Below are 18,983 nucleotides of genomic sequence, written 5' to 3'. Positions count from 1 at the left end.
AGGAGTATAATTATAGCCACATAACATAGTGAAAGTGAAAAGAAAATTCCTTACTATTTTTTTAAGAAAAAAAATGTATTTTTTATGAGACCCTAAATCTTACAACTCTGTTTGTTGTTTACAATTATTTTCTTAAAAAGAGAAATTTGGATCAAAGTGCGCTTCATATTGGTTGGAAGAAGGTTTTTTATTTTTTTTTCATAGCATAATAATGATTTGTTATTGTTATGATGTCATAATGTTATTGAATGTATTTGTTTTTGTAAATAACATATATTGCCTAAGAAAAAGTTTGTATAAAATTTCAAAGTCAAGATATTAGTTGATAGTTTTAGAGTATTTCATGATACCCCTAGCTAACAAAAAGTATACTCTAAGTAGGGACAGAGCAAAGTACATCAGTACTTGTATTTAAAGTGTCCTTGAGTACTATAATTTAGTGTTATACTAACAGAGTGAGGACACAAAAATTGAAGAACAATTTTATTACATTTTTTTATATTACTTTAAATGACGAGTAAATTAATTTTGTTTTTATCCAATGGTTCTAAGTGTTAAAATGTCGGAGTAACAACAAAAAAAGCAATGGGTGTAAGCATCTCCTCGGCGCCGGTGTCAGTGACGAGAATGCTTGCAGAGACCGTCGGCATTTCCATACAGACTACCTACAAAAAGTATATTAAGGTGCTCCCTCCCATATAGACAAGAAGAACCAAAACTTGGGTAACAATAAGGCTGATTTCTAGCCTGCCTCTATATGGCCCCCATCCAGACCTGCCCTTAACCCACTGGACTTGATAGTTTAGGGTATATTGGAGATAAATATTTACCATACCTCTCATCAAAATTTGGATTTACCCCAAGCTGCCATCATGACAGTGGGGCACGCCATGGATACGACCTTCATTATCAAAAACTTCCCATCTGTTCGACAGTTGTGTCGAGGCTCTTATTGCTTGTTAAGGAGGACATATTGGATAAAAAATGTGTTAGCTGAAACTTTAGTGAGTAATTATCAACAGATGCTAGATAGATATGACTCGATTTTCTTTACACGTGCTGCCATCTTCACATTGAGGGCAGACACTTTAAAAATCACCCTCGTACTTCTAAATACTTTCAACAGAAAATTACAAAACGGATTTAACTTATTTTGTTTTAAAATCTTTTTAAAACAATTAATATTTTCATCAATATGTACTTGTATGTAATGATAGAGCGGATCGATATTTTCTTGCATATGGAGGGGTTCGAATCTTTCGACGCAAATATTACAGTAAATTTTGGGTACGTAAGCTCAAGTACACCCGTTACAAATAGTGATGAAGAACTAAAAATTACTAAACTGACATAACATAAGTTCAAAACATCATTTGTCATATTTTTATGGGGTATAAAATATTTATTAGATTTAAATGGTTAAACATATACCTATATCAAAAATCAGGCCTCTCAACTTCATAAATCACAGTTTTCATGAAATTATTTAATTCCAATATCAAGACTATCACATGCAGCTTTTTTATGTATAGGTATATTTTTTTACTATTTGAATCTAATGAATGTATGTTTTTTAAATAAAACTATGACAAATGTTTGATAAATGGCCTTATGAACTAATCTTATGTCACTATAGAAATTTCTTAGTTCTTCTACACGATTTGTTAGGGGCGTGCTTGAGATATCACTTACAGGTTTCTAGTGGATTAAGTAATACTATCAGGTAGTCACTTGACATCGGAGCACTTACTAATTCAATAATTAATCTAGGTTGAGTTATTGAAATTAATTAATATTTAGCTATATTAAAGCATAAACAATTAGTTAAAAAATAAAGTAAACTCGAGCTATCTAGCTTAAGTACAAGTTGAGAAAATGACACATGAATGTGGTCGACTAATTTCCATTCTCTTACTCCAAGCAATTTGGCGTGTACAAGACCCCCGTCTATGCAGCAAAAAGTACGAAACGTCGGAGGGAAGAAGGCTTTGTCAAAAAGGTGAAACTGGATCTGGAGGAGTTAAAGGAAACAGCGTAGGTCAATCCATTAAAGGCTATGCCAGAGATCTCGGGGTCTTTACATCAGACTGTTCAGAGAGCTATCAAAAAAGTAGGTGGAAGGAGCCTTGTTTGGCTGATAATACCACTTTTGACACCAGCAATGAAAGAACCCCAACTCCTTTCTTGCAAGACTCTTTTGAATAAGTCTTTTGAGTTCTTTTGAACTCTTATATGATAATTTCCGCCCCTTACGACCTGCACCCCTGATGCCAACCCCCTCGATGAACTTGATGAATACATTTTAAAGAAAAAAACTTGTGTTATAGTGTAATAAATAACTCCAAGCCATTAAGGTTAATATAGTTAATTAATAGTTATACTATATTTAATTAAGTCATAAATACAAAACATTGACTATCAAGTATAAATGAAAAACATTTTGAATGAAGTGAAATCAATTTGACGGAGACTATTAATATTTAAAAATATATAATGCATCCTTGTATACCTTTGAGGAGTGGGCATTGCTAAATGTGTATACATTGTACTTTTATGCATGAATATATTTTTAAGAAATAAGTGAAAAGGAATGGTTTAACTCAAATAAATTAAACAAGTTAGAAAATTGGAATATGGATATGTTATGACTATTCTCTAAGACCTCACATACAAGGGTTTCTCATTGCCTCATAAATATTATAATCCCGTTAGTAAATAATAAATACTGTGAAATTTAACTTTGGTTTTCCTTTTTAGTTCTATTTGATTTTCTTAATATTGAAGAATAAAATGTTAATACATTAAAGGTAGCCATTTTGTTTGGCTTGCGACAATGCATAGGTGAAAGTACTCATTGCCAATAAGGGGAAATGCGGAAAGCCAATCCACAGAGTATAAGTTTTGTCATGTTTAGCTAGATATGCGACTTTTTCTTTGAAAATTCAAAGTTGGAAATTCATAGGATCATGCTATTAACATAATCAAATACAAACTGTCATACTCAGTTAGATACATGACTAGTTCCAAAATAGCTATTCAAATTATATTAATTTTGTGTTTTGTATATAAATCTACATGTATGATATGACAAAAAATCGGCAGATTTACTAAATATAATATTTGAGAAAGAAAAATTTAAAATTTTGTCTCTAATATACAGGGTGAGGATTTTAAATCCGGAACAATTTTAGACTTCAATAATCTGAGCAACCCTGATGTCTATGTTTTTGAAAGTGTGCTTATCAGGTTTAGCTGACAAAACTATGTAAGAAAAATACCAAATCCCTGATATGTCCTTCGAATACGAACGCCGTGTGGCCATAATTATGTGCCTATGTGAGTGGAGTAACAAAGGAGCTGTTCATTTTTTTGAGAAGAATGAACAGCTCAATGCAAATTCTTACATCAAATTTCTGGATAAGAAAGTGCTCCCTTGGGCCAGAGAAGAGTTAAGGAATAGCTTTGTTTTCACTGAAGATGTAGCTTCCTGATATATAACTATCCTGACTTTTGGAGCCTCAACATGTGGCCGCCCTCCTTTCCAGAAAAGGCCCCTTGGAATACTTTATCTTCCATAAAGAAGGAGTAGACCCCCGATTCTGGCTACACAGTCAAGCCCTGTAAAGCATTTTGGCTTCGTATTGAGGCAAATATTAGAACTTAAGGGCTCACATATTAAATGAAAGTTGTACCGAGGATTAGTAAAATGAATGTCTTGATAAAACATCTCGTTTCAATTTAATAATTATAATCTGTCAAATATATCCAATACAATGTGTACCAATTGCTAATGTGTGGGGGTCTTGGAAAGAGAGTCCAATAAACGTGTACATAATATTGTTGACTCCTTCTCGGAGAAGTGTCCAACATGGACAAGAACTTCTGACAAACGTCCTGACAAATTTTAAAATCCCCACCCCGTATATGTTACTTTTTTTACGTCCTGGCAAATTCACTGATAAGTCACTATTTATAATGGTTTGACCATTTGAAACTAAATGATAATGAATATAAGTGAGAATGAAGAGGCCTTAATTTTTAACTTCTTTCAAAATATAATTATATATTCTATTAAATACTCCATATGTTAAAAATTAACAACAAAATATTAAAATATGACTAGTAATAGAAAACCAGATTTCACATAAACAATGTGTTCCCATTATTATTTTATATTAAAAATACACTAATTCAAGGTTAATAAAGCTTGAGTAAGAAAAGTAGATATGAAGGGAGGAAATGTCAACCCACTCGACAAAGATTAAGGAGAAAATGTTATGGATCTTGACAAATGTTTTTAGGAGGTTTGTCTCTCTACATAACGTTGATCATTTGACGTCAAGGACAATATACTATCTATGCAAGTTAGAACAGGGAGTCATTAAACTATTCTATCCTTACAAGTACATTTGTACATGGTTAATACCTGTTTGTTTTTATGTAAGTTATAAATGGAGGGAAAATATCGTTATAACAATTGAAAAGCAAAGAAATCGATGAAATTCCGAGAGCTGTATAGAGTATGATCTGACCGTATCTTAAAAAAAGAAACCAAAAAATGACATGATAACCCTTGTAAATTCAAGAATGCCTAGCTGTCATTTAGTTTCGTTATATTAGCTACAGGTATCTATAATAGGATGGGAATAAACACAAAACCCACTCCATATCTAGCAGCAACATAGGTAGGAACTAATCTTATGTTGATCGGGGATTCTACTTTGAGTTCAACAAGAACACTTATAACTACACAATCAATCCCTCTTTCATGAGTACTTGCACTAGTGATTACTTCTTACTTAGATGTGTTGTCCTCAAGAATAATGAGAACAGGTTTAGAAAATAAATGTTAGTGTATCACATTTTTGGGGTTTTTAGCACACCAGTAGGTCATAATTCCTACAACTCTAACAACTAGGGGTTGCAAATACTTAGGATTATTATCGTACGAGTTTTTTATTTATTGTTAGTAACCAGGACAGTGTTTTTATTTTTATTTTCTAAAGCTATTAACGAACAAATATGGTGAACTTTTGCAAGAATGAAAAGAAGTACAACATTGAGGCTTTATCACTGACTTCTTTATTGATATATCTGTCAATTTTTCAAAATGATTTCCTGTGGCTGTTACCAAGGTCTCCAACTTGGGTCTAATGGCCCTGCAGTACTTTTTGATGAAGACATCAGGCATGGCTGCCCACTCCTTCTCTACAGAGGCCTTGAAATCAACCAAAAATTTAGGAAGAAGGAGCACAGGCTCATGACCTCAGGCTAACCCTACAGTTTTCACGACCTTCTCGATACTCACTTGGCCGTGGAGAAAATCAGACGATCTTTGTATTTTCGCCTCAATTCTATCAACTGTTGATTATTTTAAGTTTTTGTTATTGTTTATTAACTGGAATAGTCCCTACTTGTAATAACGGATTCCTAGTATTCTAAAATATTCGACATAGGGTAATCCAGACTTATTTAATGTCAAGTTCACAATTTTACCTCGCACATTGTTGTGTAGCCACGAGCAGGCTTGCTTATGAATGACGGAGATTAACGCTGAAGAGGTAAAAGTGTAAGTCATTGTTGGAGTTGGAGTAGAATTAAGGATCGAAAAAGGAGTAATTCCTGCTTGTGTTTACATTTTTGTCTCATGGTTTGATGCAACTTATTAAATAAAACGTTATGGTATTAAATTGTCATGGAGCTGGATCCTGAAAAACAATTTTAAACATAGTTTAAATATTATATAATTGGATGAAACATTGAATGCTAAAATGAACAGGATCAGTTGGATGTCCTATTACTTGTATTAACATAAATATAACAAAATCCTTGAGTTTTTATTATTATTATTATTCTGTATTTCAATGAAAAAGTAAGTAATTTTTTTTCAATCCAGTTTATTATATTATGTACTTGCAATGAAGACTCTCCTTCAATCCCGTTTTCCTGGAACTTTTTTCCAACAAAATACTCTAGGGAAATCATGCATTCAAATAATTAATAATATGGCGTACGGCAACATTTAACTTTCTTTTTCCTAAAGACAATATAATAACTTTTATAAATCAGCAAAATTTAAATTTTTTATTTCATATGTAGATTAAAGGCGTCCGCAGGGAGTAGGCTGGAGGGACTGTAGCCCTCCCCAAATTACAGATTTTTTGCCTTTTACTAGAAAATTTAATATTTTGATTTTTTTTGTAAAAAAAATAATTTTTTGTTAATTACTGTTGAGATTTGCAATTTTTTACTAAAAACTTAATATTTGGAATTAAATTTTGGAAATTTTTGCGAAGAACTCTGTTGTTTTTATGTTTTTTCAAGTACTATGTACAAAGCACCCTGTATACACTTTTGATGCTATATGCACAGACCTGCAATAGTATACGACTACATTTGATATTCAACATATAGACAGACAAACTTTGCTTTATTAATATATACAAAAGTTGTTGAAAATTTTATAAACATAAAAAAAGCTAATTCAAACTCAACCAATCAACGTTTATAACACTTATTAGGGGAAAAGAAGCTGAAACATTGACAATTAACAACAAAGTAAAAATAATTTTGTTGGGATTGTGAGATAACGCTCTGTGTACTTCATCCAAGACTTCTAAAATGATGACGTCACTTGTAACTTTTGTCAAATCCTTATTATATTTATATACCCTGTATATTGATCAAATAATTATCATAATTGTTCAACTCATTTTATTATAAAAATAAATAGATGTAATCTTTGCAATAATAATAAAACATATGGGTAACTTTTTGATTCGTATTTAATAAATGTCTCCATTAAAATATTGATTGTTGGTAAAAATAAACGTACTGCAATATATATTAAGTTTATACTTATTATACTTAAGTCTCAATAATATATACAAGATGTGATCAAGTTTAGGCAGGACTACGTCCATATTTTCATTAAATGTCCATTTATCAATAAGTTTGGAGATTTTTTTTTCAATTATTCCTACTATATTATAATTTATGGTAGTTTTTTTTTAAATCAGGGATAACAAAGGCGCAACCAATGTTACTAGAACAAGGTTAGGCAACAAGAAAAGGCTGGGCAGGCATAACAGTCTTCTTAAATCAATATCTCTCTTTCTATTTCTGGTGACGTCATTGGGACAAGTCCTGTTTCATAATACTATATAAATTTACAAAAGTAAAAATTTGTGGTTACTCGATGTTTATTAAGCGAATGTTAAAAGTATATTTATAAATTTCATCAATGATTAAAACATAGTCGTAACACATGTTAATAAATACTTTGTTAAAATATTTTTAATTTTTCATATAATATGTATTTAATTTAATTAGATAACTAAAACTAATAGAGTCTATGTCGTGGCAGTTGTGCGTTCTCGCTTTTTATTTACTTTTATATATATGTATGAGTTAGGAATTATTTTTTAGCAATAGTCAATGAATGTACCTTTTATCAAGAAGAGTCAACTTGTAGGTATATATATTTTATTATCAGAGTCTATGTACATCCTATTAAAGAAGTAGTAATCCCTTACAAATATAATTCAGTGTATGATTGTACCCCCTATCTAATCATCTCCTTTATTTGCTTTGCCTCCGGTCAGTTACTTCCGTATATTTAGTAGCGTTCGTGGAACACTACAAGGGGACACGAAGATGGTAAAATTATTACCCAGGCTCACGCTTGCGGAGCTGAGATGTGAATGTTCCCACTTGGAACTTGGAAGTAAGGACGAGTTGAGGGGAAAGAAGAAAATTGAACTTGTGGCATTGGTGAGAGATTACATCGAGGGTTGTGGCTGTGATCCCAAGTTCTTCGATTTTAGTGATGATATTCAAACTTCTGAAGTTGGTGCGTCAGGCACGACGGGACAGCTGGGAGTAGGGCATCCTTCCCCACTCGTGATGTATGGTACGAGAAGGGGATACAGATGGTCAACATGGTGGGACAAGTTTATAATTTAGGTGTTACTGTTTGGGAAATTGTCCTCGGAACGGAAAAAGTCTCTCCTGCTTCACTGTGCTGGTCCAGCAATGGTTCAATACTATATAAACGCTTGCTTTGCCTGAAGTTGAACGTTTCTGGCTGTCTGAGATGAAGCAGGGAGTTGGGGAACCAATGGATGACTACGTAACTCGGTTGTGTGGCCGAGCAAAGTTTGTTCGTTTTTCGTGTGGTCCCTATGGTCCCAGCAAATTGTCCATGAGAATGTCGGCACAAAGCTTACAGGCGTGTTGCCTATAGCAAGATCGTTGGAAACTTCCATCAGCCACACCATAGTAATGGGATTGAGTGAAACTGTCATGGCATCCGAATATAAGGGCCCAAAAGGTCTCTGTCGTTATAAAGGGATGGGGTCTATGTCCAAGTCTAATGCTAAGGTGTACAGAAAGGTGGGAGAAACCATATCTTCCAGAAGTCAAAATGCCCAGCGTTTGGCAAGGAGTGTACCCGGGTTGGGAATCTGCACCTTCCAGTTCATCTATCTCATTTCGAACTAAATGATAAGAGTCTAGAGCCTATTATACCTTCCTAATGATAAAAGGGGTAAGAATTAAATTTTTACTCTACTTTGTTTCAAACGTAAAGCTTTTACCGAAATATCTGGAGCACATTTCAAAAGTAGTCCAGAATACTGGTTTAATAGAGATTTTTGGTGGTGGAAAAGTCAAGACTTTGGGCTCTATTAGGTTGTCGGTTACATTAAAAGGTTCTAACACTGTTTGTCGTAAAGTTATCGTGTCTCCTATTGGGTAGCCAATCCTAGATTTTCGGGATAAATTATAATAATGTGTATTGGGTGTTGTTGTGATAAATTGTAATGATAATAATTAAAAAATAGTATGGTTTTGAAACATTAGCGAAACAATTTAACTCTATCCTGTTCATTGAGATTGAACACCTTGAAACTGAAAAGTGAAGGTGAATTCTTTTTCCCCCTCATAAAATAATCGTTTTATGAGCTCATAAACTTTTGTGAATCCTGTATATATGTGTTTGTCATTTTTTAATTCTATCCTAATCCTTATTCGATATTTATTTTTTACGTGTAATAATTTTTTTTAAATAAATCCTTCTTTTCAGACAAGGTTATCTTATATCTTCTCATTCTGTCAAGTTTAAAAATAATTATCGAAGTAATCTTCCTTATATCATTCAACCTTTTTCGAAAAAGAGAAAGAAAAAAGAACTGTATCTTTTACCATTTGGTTGAGCGGTGTGTTATGTTAAGGGTCAGTTTGACCCGTTTTAGTTTTTGTGTTGGCCAATTTACTCTTTTTTTAATATTTCATCATCTAGGGCAGCGGTTACAATCTTTTTAAATATAACGGCCCATTTTAGAATAAGCAATCAGGAAGCGACCAAAATTCTTAAAATATTTTATAGAGGATTAGGCAGGCAAACGGGGGATATTCTTACTTTTCTTACAAAAAAACTTATCAGTAAATGAAAAAAAAATATGCCAGACACTTCCACAATTTAGCTAAATCTAGGTAGAAATTCACTAATTTGGCAACACTGGTGGGAGGAGCGACAACGTTGGCACATCTAAAACAATACGAAAGTCAAACATATTAAAAACATCTGGTATCACGTTATGTTGAGTAACTTAGCAAACTGTTATATGTATTTAGTTTCATTGTAGGATTTTATTTAATAGTTTAAATATGTTTTTCACCGTGTTTTATAAAATATACACATTCGGGAGGAAAGCAATTAACCACCCCATGGCATTAGGGTCCCAATTTGAGATCAAGGCCATCATGTTGAGAACCCCAGATCTAAGTCAAGTACTAGTGTGCAGAATTAGAACCCTTTGAAAGGGCGTCGAATGGTTGGGTACAATTAGTTAAAAAGACATTGCTACGGGTGATTTTACTCGGAGACTTTAAATGGAGTTCGGATCCCGAATAAACTTGGTTCATTGATGTTGATTTTTTGTATGCTAAATATTTTTTTATTATTATTTGACATTCCATCAATCCAAGAGAGCAAAGTATCTGTTGATAATGAGCTTCTCATTGAATCACTCTCCCATTATAACCAGAAATGAGCTCGAAAAGGATTTCAGGTGAATTAAATTGACACAAGTTTGGAACAGCGAGGGTGATGCAAATGAAGAAATTTAAAATCTTAAGAGCAAGACAAGAGCCTGAGGACAATTTCACTGATAAACATGATTTTTTTAAGTTTGTTTTACTGTTTTGAGTTGAGATAAACAGTTGGTATCAAAATGACTCGAAACATAATTAAAGGATTTTTTTTTTCTATAAAATAATATATAAAATAATTAATTGTTCATTGCTCAACAAAATTTATTTCCAGGAAAAGAAATTTTATTGCTTCCCTGTTCTCCATAAATAAAATTAATCACAGATCCTTTTCCGTAATTTAGACTGCAAATCTCTATTAATACATCAATAGGGTTGTATCAGTCCTTATTATATCCCTATTTTTCTTCCTTAAAAAAGTCCATAATTTGAAAACGCCTTGTAGAATGTACCATTTTCATAAATAGTATCATGAAATAGACACTACAGTTTGTCACATTAATATGCCTAATTAATTTTTTTTATTATAATGAACAAAAATGAAAGCATTGATTGTCGAAATTGATTGATGATGATGTCACTCGCTGACATATATGAGGACGCCATATAGCAAAGTTCATTTATGAGTTTGCTTTTAAATCTAATTCAGACTCGTTCTTAATATTTAAAACGAGCTCAATTTTCTTTCTGGTAGAGGCTCTTTTTAATTTACAAATTTATACTAGGGTATGCGACAAAATAATTATACAAATTACATGTTTTCATTTATTTTTTATTTATTTCATGAAGGTCCATTTTATAGAAAGAAAAACATGCAAGACACAGGGTATGGGTTAAACGACTAAACGATTATTGACTTCACTTGAACAAAAAAGTATAAGTGAAGGATGATGTAACATAAGAATACCTTTACACATCATACTATTCCGAGTGGTCCATTAAAATTTGAACAATTTGGATTTTAAGCTTCAACATGATAATTTATTAATTGACAATAGAATTTAAACAAAATTGATACTATAAATAGATGTCTCAAATCACTTAATCATTATTGTAGCCGCCCTTACCTGCAATGATGGCTTCTGGGAGGCGGTGGAAGGCCTGGCATCTGATACAGAGGTAGGGCTCGGTCATAAAGCGCTGGTTGACAGTGGCTTTAAGGGCCTCATTGTTTAGATGACGGACACTTCATTCCTTCCCCTCGACATGCACACTTTTGGTACCTTTTGGATGCATGTCAAGAGGATTGGCGGTAGGGGGCCAAAAGTGTCTGGAAATAGTTCAAAAGACTCATTCAAAAATTTCTTGCGATAGTGAAGACGGTTTTTTTTTTTTTTTTGTTTCATAAACACCCTCACAAGGCTCCTTCCACCCACTTTTTTGATACTTTTCTGGACATACCGGTGTAAAACCACGAAATATCTTGCATGGACCCGGGATTGTCCCGGGTTGTTTTCTTGAACACCTCCAGGTCCAGTTATGCCTTTTTGGCGTAGCACTTATTTATCTCCTTCGTTTCGGACTTTCTGACGGTGTAGATGGTGGTCCTGGTGGTCACATAATGAAATGCCCTAATTTTCCTTAATGGAACATCCGTTTAAATTGAAAGAAGCAAGAGTTAATGCTATTATAAATACCCAAGAATGTTTTTATTGAACATAATTCAGTGTAAATTCTGTGCCCATTGTAGCAATATGTTAAATATCTATTCCTCACAAAATTGATTTTTATTAGTGATGATGATTAGCTCCATTTACTCTATAGTATTTATAGTCTATTTATGTATATGAAGAATAACTAAGTTTATAGGTTTGAACCAATGATTAATAACAATTATTAATAATGTAAAAAAAAAAATATAGTTAACAAAAAATATAAGGTTTAAAAAGTGGACCTTTTCTATTTATAGTATTAGTTTTATTGAAATTATATTGTTAATTAATTATTTATATCTTGATGAAGTTTAAATTTCAAAGTGTTTAGATTTTAATGAACCACTCGGTATTTCCTCATCAAATCAACAGTGTTACACTCCATCATTCACGAGCACACGCACATAATATTTAGATGTTTTCTTTTCAAGAATTATAGAATAATAATAACTGCTTTGGAAAATAAAAATTAATCTATTATCACATGCAGTCTAGGTACTATTTCATGCAATTCTAGTGAAAATGCTCAGTTTCTTTCAAATATTCATATCAACAGGTCAACAGAATTTACAAATCTACTAATGCCATGCAATACACCATTTGATATACACTCCCTTAATACATTTTTTATTTATAAAAAGTTCATAACAATATGACTTTAAATATAATTGCTTTGGTTTTATTTATATACATACAAGACGACAGAGCATTGAACTCAAGTATATGTGAGCACGAATTATACCTATTGAGAGAATGACATTTTTTTTAAATACATATGTATATCTGAGGTAAACTAGAAAAGCAAATAACATAATAAGTTATGTAATATACAAAATAAATATATTTAATTCAAATGTTACGTAAGGCCATGTTTACATAATGAAAATTTTATCTATACCTCGTCTGACATTTGTGTTTTTCAACGTGTAGTTCGCGACTCTAAAATGGTTTTTGAATCTTGTATACGAAGATTGAGGAGAGCAGAATTTAAATAAATGTCAAATCTGAAATATGCGTTGAGTCAAGATAAACTAAAGAACAACCTCGTAGTGCAAGTGACCTTTTAGAACAGGTTTCCTATTTTGTAACAGTTATAAATTTGAAAACTAAATATGGCCACTTGGTGAGAAGACACGCTTAAAAACTGTTGCTTACGAACACCTTTGACCATTGATCGATTAATATTTTAATTTAACTTCGTACAAAATTCAAAATCTATCTCAACTTTGTTTAAAATAAAATGTATTGTACATATTACGGTGGAACTTATTTTTTAAATGTGTTAAATATGTGGTCCTTAGGGTAACAAAATGTTTATTTTACTCTATAGATATTCATGGCTAACTTTAAACCAGTTTGAAAAATATTTAGTGCCACACTAATGTGTAAAATTTCATACACTTTAGGCAAGTTGAGTTACTTTTAAACAATTTTCATAACGGTTCAAAGTTAACTAATGATATTTATAGACTAAACGAAACATTTTGTACCCAAAGGACCACATATTTCGAATATTTCAAAAATATGCGTAAACATAAAAACATTCTTGAACAAAAATTCAGAAAAATAAAAATCGTGCTGTGTCTATTCAGATAATATTCTGGTCCTGTAATCAATTTTTTACTTATTTGGGACCTGATTGAAGTGATTATGGATGACTCACTATTACTGGAGCTGATAATTATAGAGTAGATCTTATTTAATGGTAAACTTAATTTTATAGTTTAATAAATCGGAAATTTATTCGTCGATTGTCTTCAAACTCGGTGAAACGATAGGTTTCGAGACTTAAGATTCCTGATGTAAAGTTTCGACATAATCAATAACAAAATAAACGAGAAAGAGTAAAATGGAGAAACAAAGGAGTGACATTTTGAAGTTTCTCTCACGCGGCATATATATGGCAATATCCAAGGAGCTGGGGTGCAGCCGTACTACTGTTTATCGTGCCAAGAACTTATTCACCTCCACCATAGTCTTGGTCAGGTTGGTCAGAACAGGCAAAGTCTGGCCCCCCATTTTTGTGGAGAGGAAGGAGTGGGTCAATGCATGCAGATGCTTACATTGCACTTCTTGATAAGAAAGTACTACCTTAGGCATCGTACCGCTTAGACCCCGGCCTTCTTGAGAGACTACTTTCCGGACTTTTTAGACCTCAACATGTCCAAACGCGAACCCCTTGGACTACTCTATCTAGGTGTGTCCAGAAGAGAGGGAGTATGATACTCCTCAAAGGAATTAATAGTCTCTAGAGACTTCCACCACGATCTATCTAGTGGAACAAGCTGGCGTGTGTCAATATATTGAAGGCCTGTAAGGGATTGAGGCAATTATTAGAGCCAAGGGTTAACATATTGAATAAAAGTTGTGCTGAACACCATTTTCAGATGATTTTGTCAAATAAATATCCTCACAAAACTTCTATTTTAAAATTTACTTGTTGAAAAATTGAACTATTAAAATGTTTACTACTAGATCAGATCTACCCTGTACTATCTACTGGTATATAAAAAAAAGAAAGCAAAAATCAACGCAGTTACTCTTAGAATTTGAAGAATGTTGGAGAAGATCAGCTTAGCTGTTATAAGTTACATTAAATTAGCTGTAAGTGCCTATGGGGTAAATTAAATATACACAAACACAACCCAGTATTTAGCAATGATATTGATAGGATTTTTTTTTCTATTCTTACCCCTGGAGAATATGCGTCGACAAAGCAACCCCAAGGTCACGGAAACTCAAATTTAATGCAGTAACCCGTGCGTATAGCATATACCACAGAAGTTGAGGTATAATTCATATCAAAATGCAATCATCACATTGTTAGAAATAAAATAAAATGCCAAGGGGAACACTTATATAAAAGACTTAAAACAAACACCACTTCCAAACCAAAACATGAACTCAAATAAATTAAACATAAACACACAAACTAAACATATAAGTAAAAATCAACACACATAATGTCATTTCACAACAGTTCGCGATTACTGTCAAAATCACAAACTTAAATAAAAATATCTCCAAAACGGCCAATGGCACTAATTTTATCAATAAAAAATAAAATGTATTTCTTGTTCTAGTGTAGATCTCGACTAAAACACCATATATTTCTCTTCACGCTTTCTAGGGAATCATCTCGTTATAAGATGTACAGGAGATTCTGGTTCATCTCCACACAATTTACATGAGTCATCCAGCTCATCCTCTTTTGATGTTTCTTCAAAGGAAAATATGATCAGTCACAAAACTTAAAACCTTTATAATTGATGTTCTTTTCTCTTTATATATTTTCCATCCCTGTGTCAAAGACGAGGAAAAAAGTACTTTGTTTGCCGAAAACTTGGATCTCCACGCCACTCGCTCAACCAGACATAATTAATTATTTTTCTTATTTCAGTTTTTAATGTGTTTAGTGGGACTTCCATTGTAGATTTTTTAGTCATCTTACATCTATTGATAGGAATGATTCCGATGTCGATTGCTTGTCTACTTGGAGTCCAACAAAGACTTAGAATTATGACTCCGTAAGAAATCCTAAGTATGACTTTTCGTCTTTTACACATTATTGATTACTTTATACTTAGAAGTTATATATTCACTCTTGAAGAATATAAGCATAATGACAGCAGCTTTGGAAAATAAAATAAAATATATATTCAAGTAGCAAATACAAAAAGCGAGCCTCTTCCAATATAATATATCTTTACCTATGATAATTACTAGTACCAAAAATATTGGGGTACTTTTTTTATTTGACAACAAAAAAAATTGATGAAGTTTGGATTTGACTAATTTAACTTCACTTTTTGACAATTTATCTCATTAATAAAGCTAAATTTGTTTGTCTGTCTGTCTGTATGAATAACATTCATCGAGCGCACTGGATTTAGTACTTCATGACGTGCGTAAAAAACATTTTTTTATCTAAGAAATAACATATAGCATCAAACATGTACACAGGGTGCACTGTATATCATACTCCATGATATAAATCATATAAATATTTTTGATATAAAAAAACAATAAAGTTTAATGAAATATTGCAGGCGTGTACAATGTACATTTATAACAAGAGCACTGTTTCTCTCTGTTTTTGTTATTATTCTCGAGTCTATATCATAACTCATGTACATTTTCAATAAATGTTAAGATTTGAATAAAATATAAGCTAATATGATTTTTTTAATTAGTGAATGCTCTAAACACTAAATTACTTATAAGGTATCCGAACATATATACTTCCTTTTTTTTCAAAGCTCTTATTGTTATTATTTTATTCTTTGGGACAGAAGACCTGAATTAATCAAACTATTGAGTAGCTACGTGTGAGCGTGCTCATAAAATTCGTAGAGAAACACTGAAGATTACTTGGGAAGTAATTTTACACAAAATGTCCTGCAATTGGACTACAACATTTTTGTCATTTGGAATACCCCCCCCCCCCCCCTCCTTATTTATACATATACTCCTGTCTGTAGAACTTCAAATTAATCACAATATCGCTCATTCATATTCATAAATTTCTATCTAAGATGATGACAATGTTCTTTTGGATAAAGTTTGTATTATTATATACAAACATTTATTGCTTACAAAATCAGAGCTCATTTGTATTGAAGTACCATGTAAGTAAAATTAAGAGAGATTCGATGACTTTGCAATATAGTCATTCATACCTTAATTTATTTACACACCTTGAATCTATTCAAATTTGCCGACTAATGCAGCAAAAAAAGAGCGGATGTTTTTTGAATTCTTTTGTGTTTAAGAGTTCTATTTTGTGGATCAATGGGATGTAATGGTTCTTTTTAAAATGAACCTTCGAATAAAACTATGTATATGATCATGTCTGAAAAATACATTGGAATAGAGAAGCTGAAACTTGACACATTCAGAGTCAACGTTAGAGAAACTTTCCCTCTGAGCTCAAACAAAATTTTGGAATCATAGCTCACTCATGTGATCGTTGTACATAAAAAACAAAAAGTCCATATGCCGCTTGGTCACGTTGTCAGGGGTGTCCGCAAGGGGTGGCCTGGAGTGGCTGTAGCTTCTTTCCAAATTAAGGAATGTTTGATTTTTACTAGAACTTGTTTTGGTCAGAATGAAAAATTGGACAGAAAAAATGGGGTAAATTTTTTTTTATTATAATAGTTGTTTTTTTTTAAAGAAAATGTTAAAATTATTTTTTTTCCAAAAAAATTAATTTTTCTGTGAGTATCTGTTGAGTTTTGACATTTTTTTCGTACAAATTACATTTTGAAGTTATATAAAAAAAATAAAAATAATTTGAATAGCTATGGATTTTTGAATTTTTATTCCAAAAAATTTTATATTTGAAATTGAATTTTTGAATTTTTTCTCCGAATTTAAAATCATTTGTCCAACAAAACCTAGAAAATTTACATTTTTAATCGAAAATTAGCTTTAAAGATTTTTCTACGATTTGTTGACACACAGTATAGTAATAGTAAATCTATAAAATATTTAATCTAGAGTAAAAACTAGATTTCAAATAAAGGCTGTTTTCATCATTTTTTGAAAGGATAAGTTGATTTAAAACTGTACTATGTACAAGGTGCGACCTCTATTTAACACCCAAAACAACTTTTTTTTTTAAATAGATTTTCTTCTAAACTAATGCCAAATGAAATCTGAAAAAATAAAATATATTATTTTTCAATATAGCCGACTTTAGTGTTAAATACGGCCTTGACTCGACCTCAGAAACAGAACCAAGTCTTTATTACAGTCTCCTTTGACATATTCCGAAATTCCTTCTGGACATCAGCTCTGATTTTGAGTGTCATTGTGTCCTTCAACTACATCCTACACTAAAAAGTCCATCTGGTGGAGATCCATTGAGCTTGGAGGCCAAACACTGGGCGCTAAAAAAAACCTTTTTTTTAATCTGACAACTAGGTTAATGTTTTCTTTGCAGTGGGCCATGGATCAGAGTGTTTATGCCAGACGAATTACATCTCAGGTTCAATTTCCTTCATCCAAGGCTTGATATGATTTTCAGCACCTTGATATACTCGTTGGCATTCACCTTGACACCACGGTGAAGAAATATAGTTATTCTGATAGTCTGACTTTATTTTGTCATCAGTAATCTTTGCTGTTGATTCATGATCACCTCCAGACTCTTTCAGATCATTCCTGACTCTCCAAACAAAGAACTTCTGGAGGTTTAAGAAGGATGCAATCTCAACATTGCCTTTTCTTTTTTCGCTTTTTTTTTTAACCGACAACAAACACTAGACACGCCAAAACAACAAAGAGCAACCTACCTGCGCAGTTACAGCTGTTACAGGCACTCAAAATTCGTTGTTAAACAACGGCCACTCCCTGTATATTATTTCTCTAAGATCCTTCCGGAATGAGTTCAATCAATTTTCGGGGTTCTACTGTATATAATTAAAAGGAATATCTTTATAAAAAAAAATTGTTATTTGATATTAATACTTTTTTGGTTCTTTCATGAATAAAATATATATTGCTATCCTTCCTTTCGTACATCTTCAAAGGAAGGATAGTTAATAATTTATTTTTAACCAACAAAAATCAATTAACTACATGGTCTTCTAGACATCCTTTTGGTACATAATACAAATAACCATGCAATATTCATAAATCAAGGTTGACTTTTTTTAAACGGCCTTTACATTTTTTTTTTCAATGCTTGATTATTGTTAAACATATCTTAAATATTAATATAATATCTTTAAAAAAAGTATTATATAATACCATTGTTTGTTACCTGAAATAATTCATGGACGTTTGGGTCATTTGAATATCTAATAGATTATGTTCATTTTTTGGGTTTATTCAAAAAAGAAAATTTTGGAAGGAGACACAATCATTGAGAATATATATTTCACTTAGTGAAGCCTCTGTTGGTCTCAATAACGACTTTGATTTGGGTCCATGCCCGCGTGCAGGACCACAAAACTAACCCCCGAACTAAATTCTTGCATTTGAGGAAGTTGGAGTAAATAAGGGACTTGTTGATGTTGGAATGACCTCTTTTGTCCTTTGAATCAAGATAGATTCTGACAAACTAATCCATTAAATTCACCTGAGGGGAGATAGGAGGTCAAATAATCTTGGAAACCCTTGTATAAAGGAATTTTAAGAACAAATAAAAAAATTGTGACATCAGTATTGTCTCAATTTTATAAAAATTTAGGGTGTGAACTATTTCTTCTATTGAACCCATCGAGATTTAGCGAAAACAAATTTTCAACCAATTCCTATACATCTTCATGAATA

At 32.1% G+C, this 18,983-nt stretch overlaps 1 long non-coding RNA gene across 1 annotated transcript; it reads left to right on the top strand.

Annotated features, from left to right (window-relative positions):
- The first annotated feature begins 7,432 nt into the window (after positions 1–7,432).
- On the top strand, positions 7,433–16,993 carry LOC121118960 (uncharacterized). The gene is made up of 3 exons (XR_005864625.2): positions 7,433–7,474; positions 7,605–8,548; positions 14,836–16,993. It is a non-coding gene; the product is annotated as an uncharacterized lncRNA (long non-coding RNA).
- Positions 16,994–18,983: the final 1,990 nt, after the last annotated feature.

This window comes from Lepeophtheirus salmonis, chromosome 5 (assembly GCF_016086655.4).
Source record: "Lepeophtheirus salmonis chromosome 5, UVic_Lsal_1.4, whole genome shotgun sequence".
NCBI lineage: Eukaryota > Metazoa > Arthropoda > Copepoda > Siphonostomatoida > Caligidae > Lepeophtheirus > Lepeophtheirus salmonis.
Note: the sequence above shows the minus strand (reverse complement) of the source record. Positions and strands in the feature narration are given on the sequence as shown.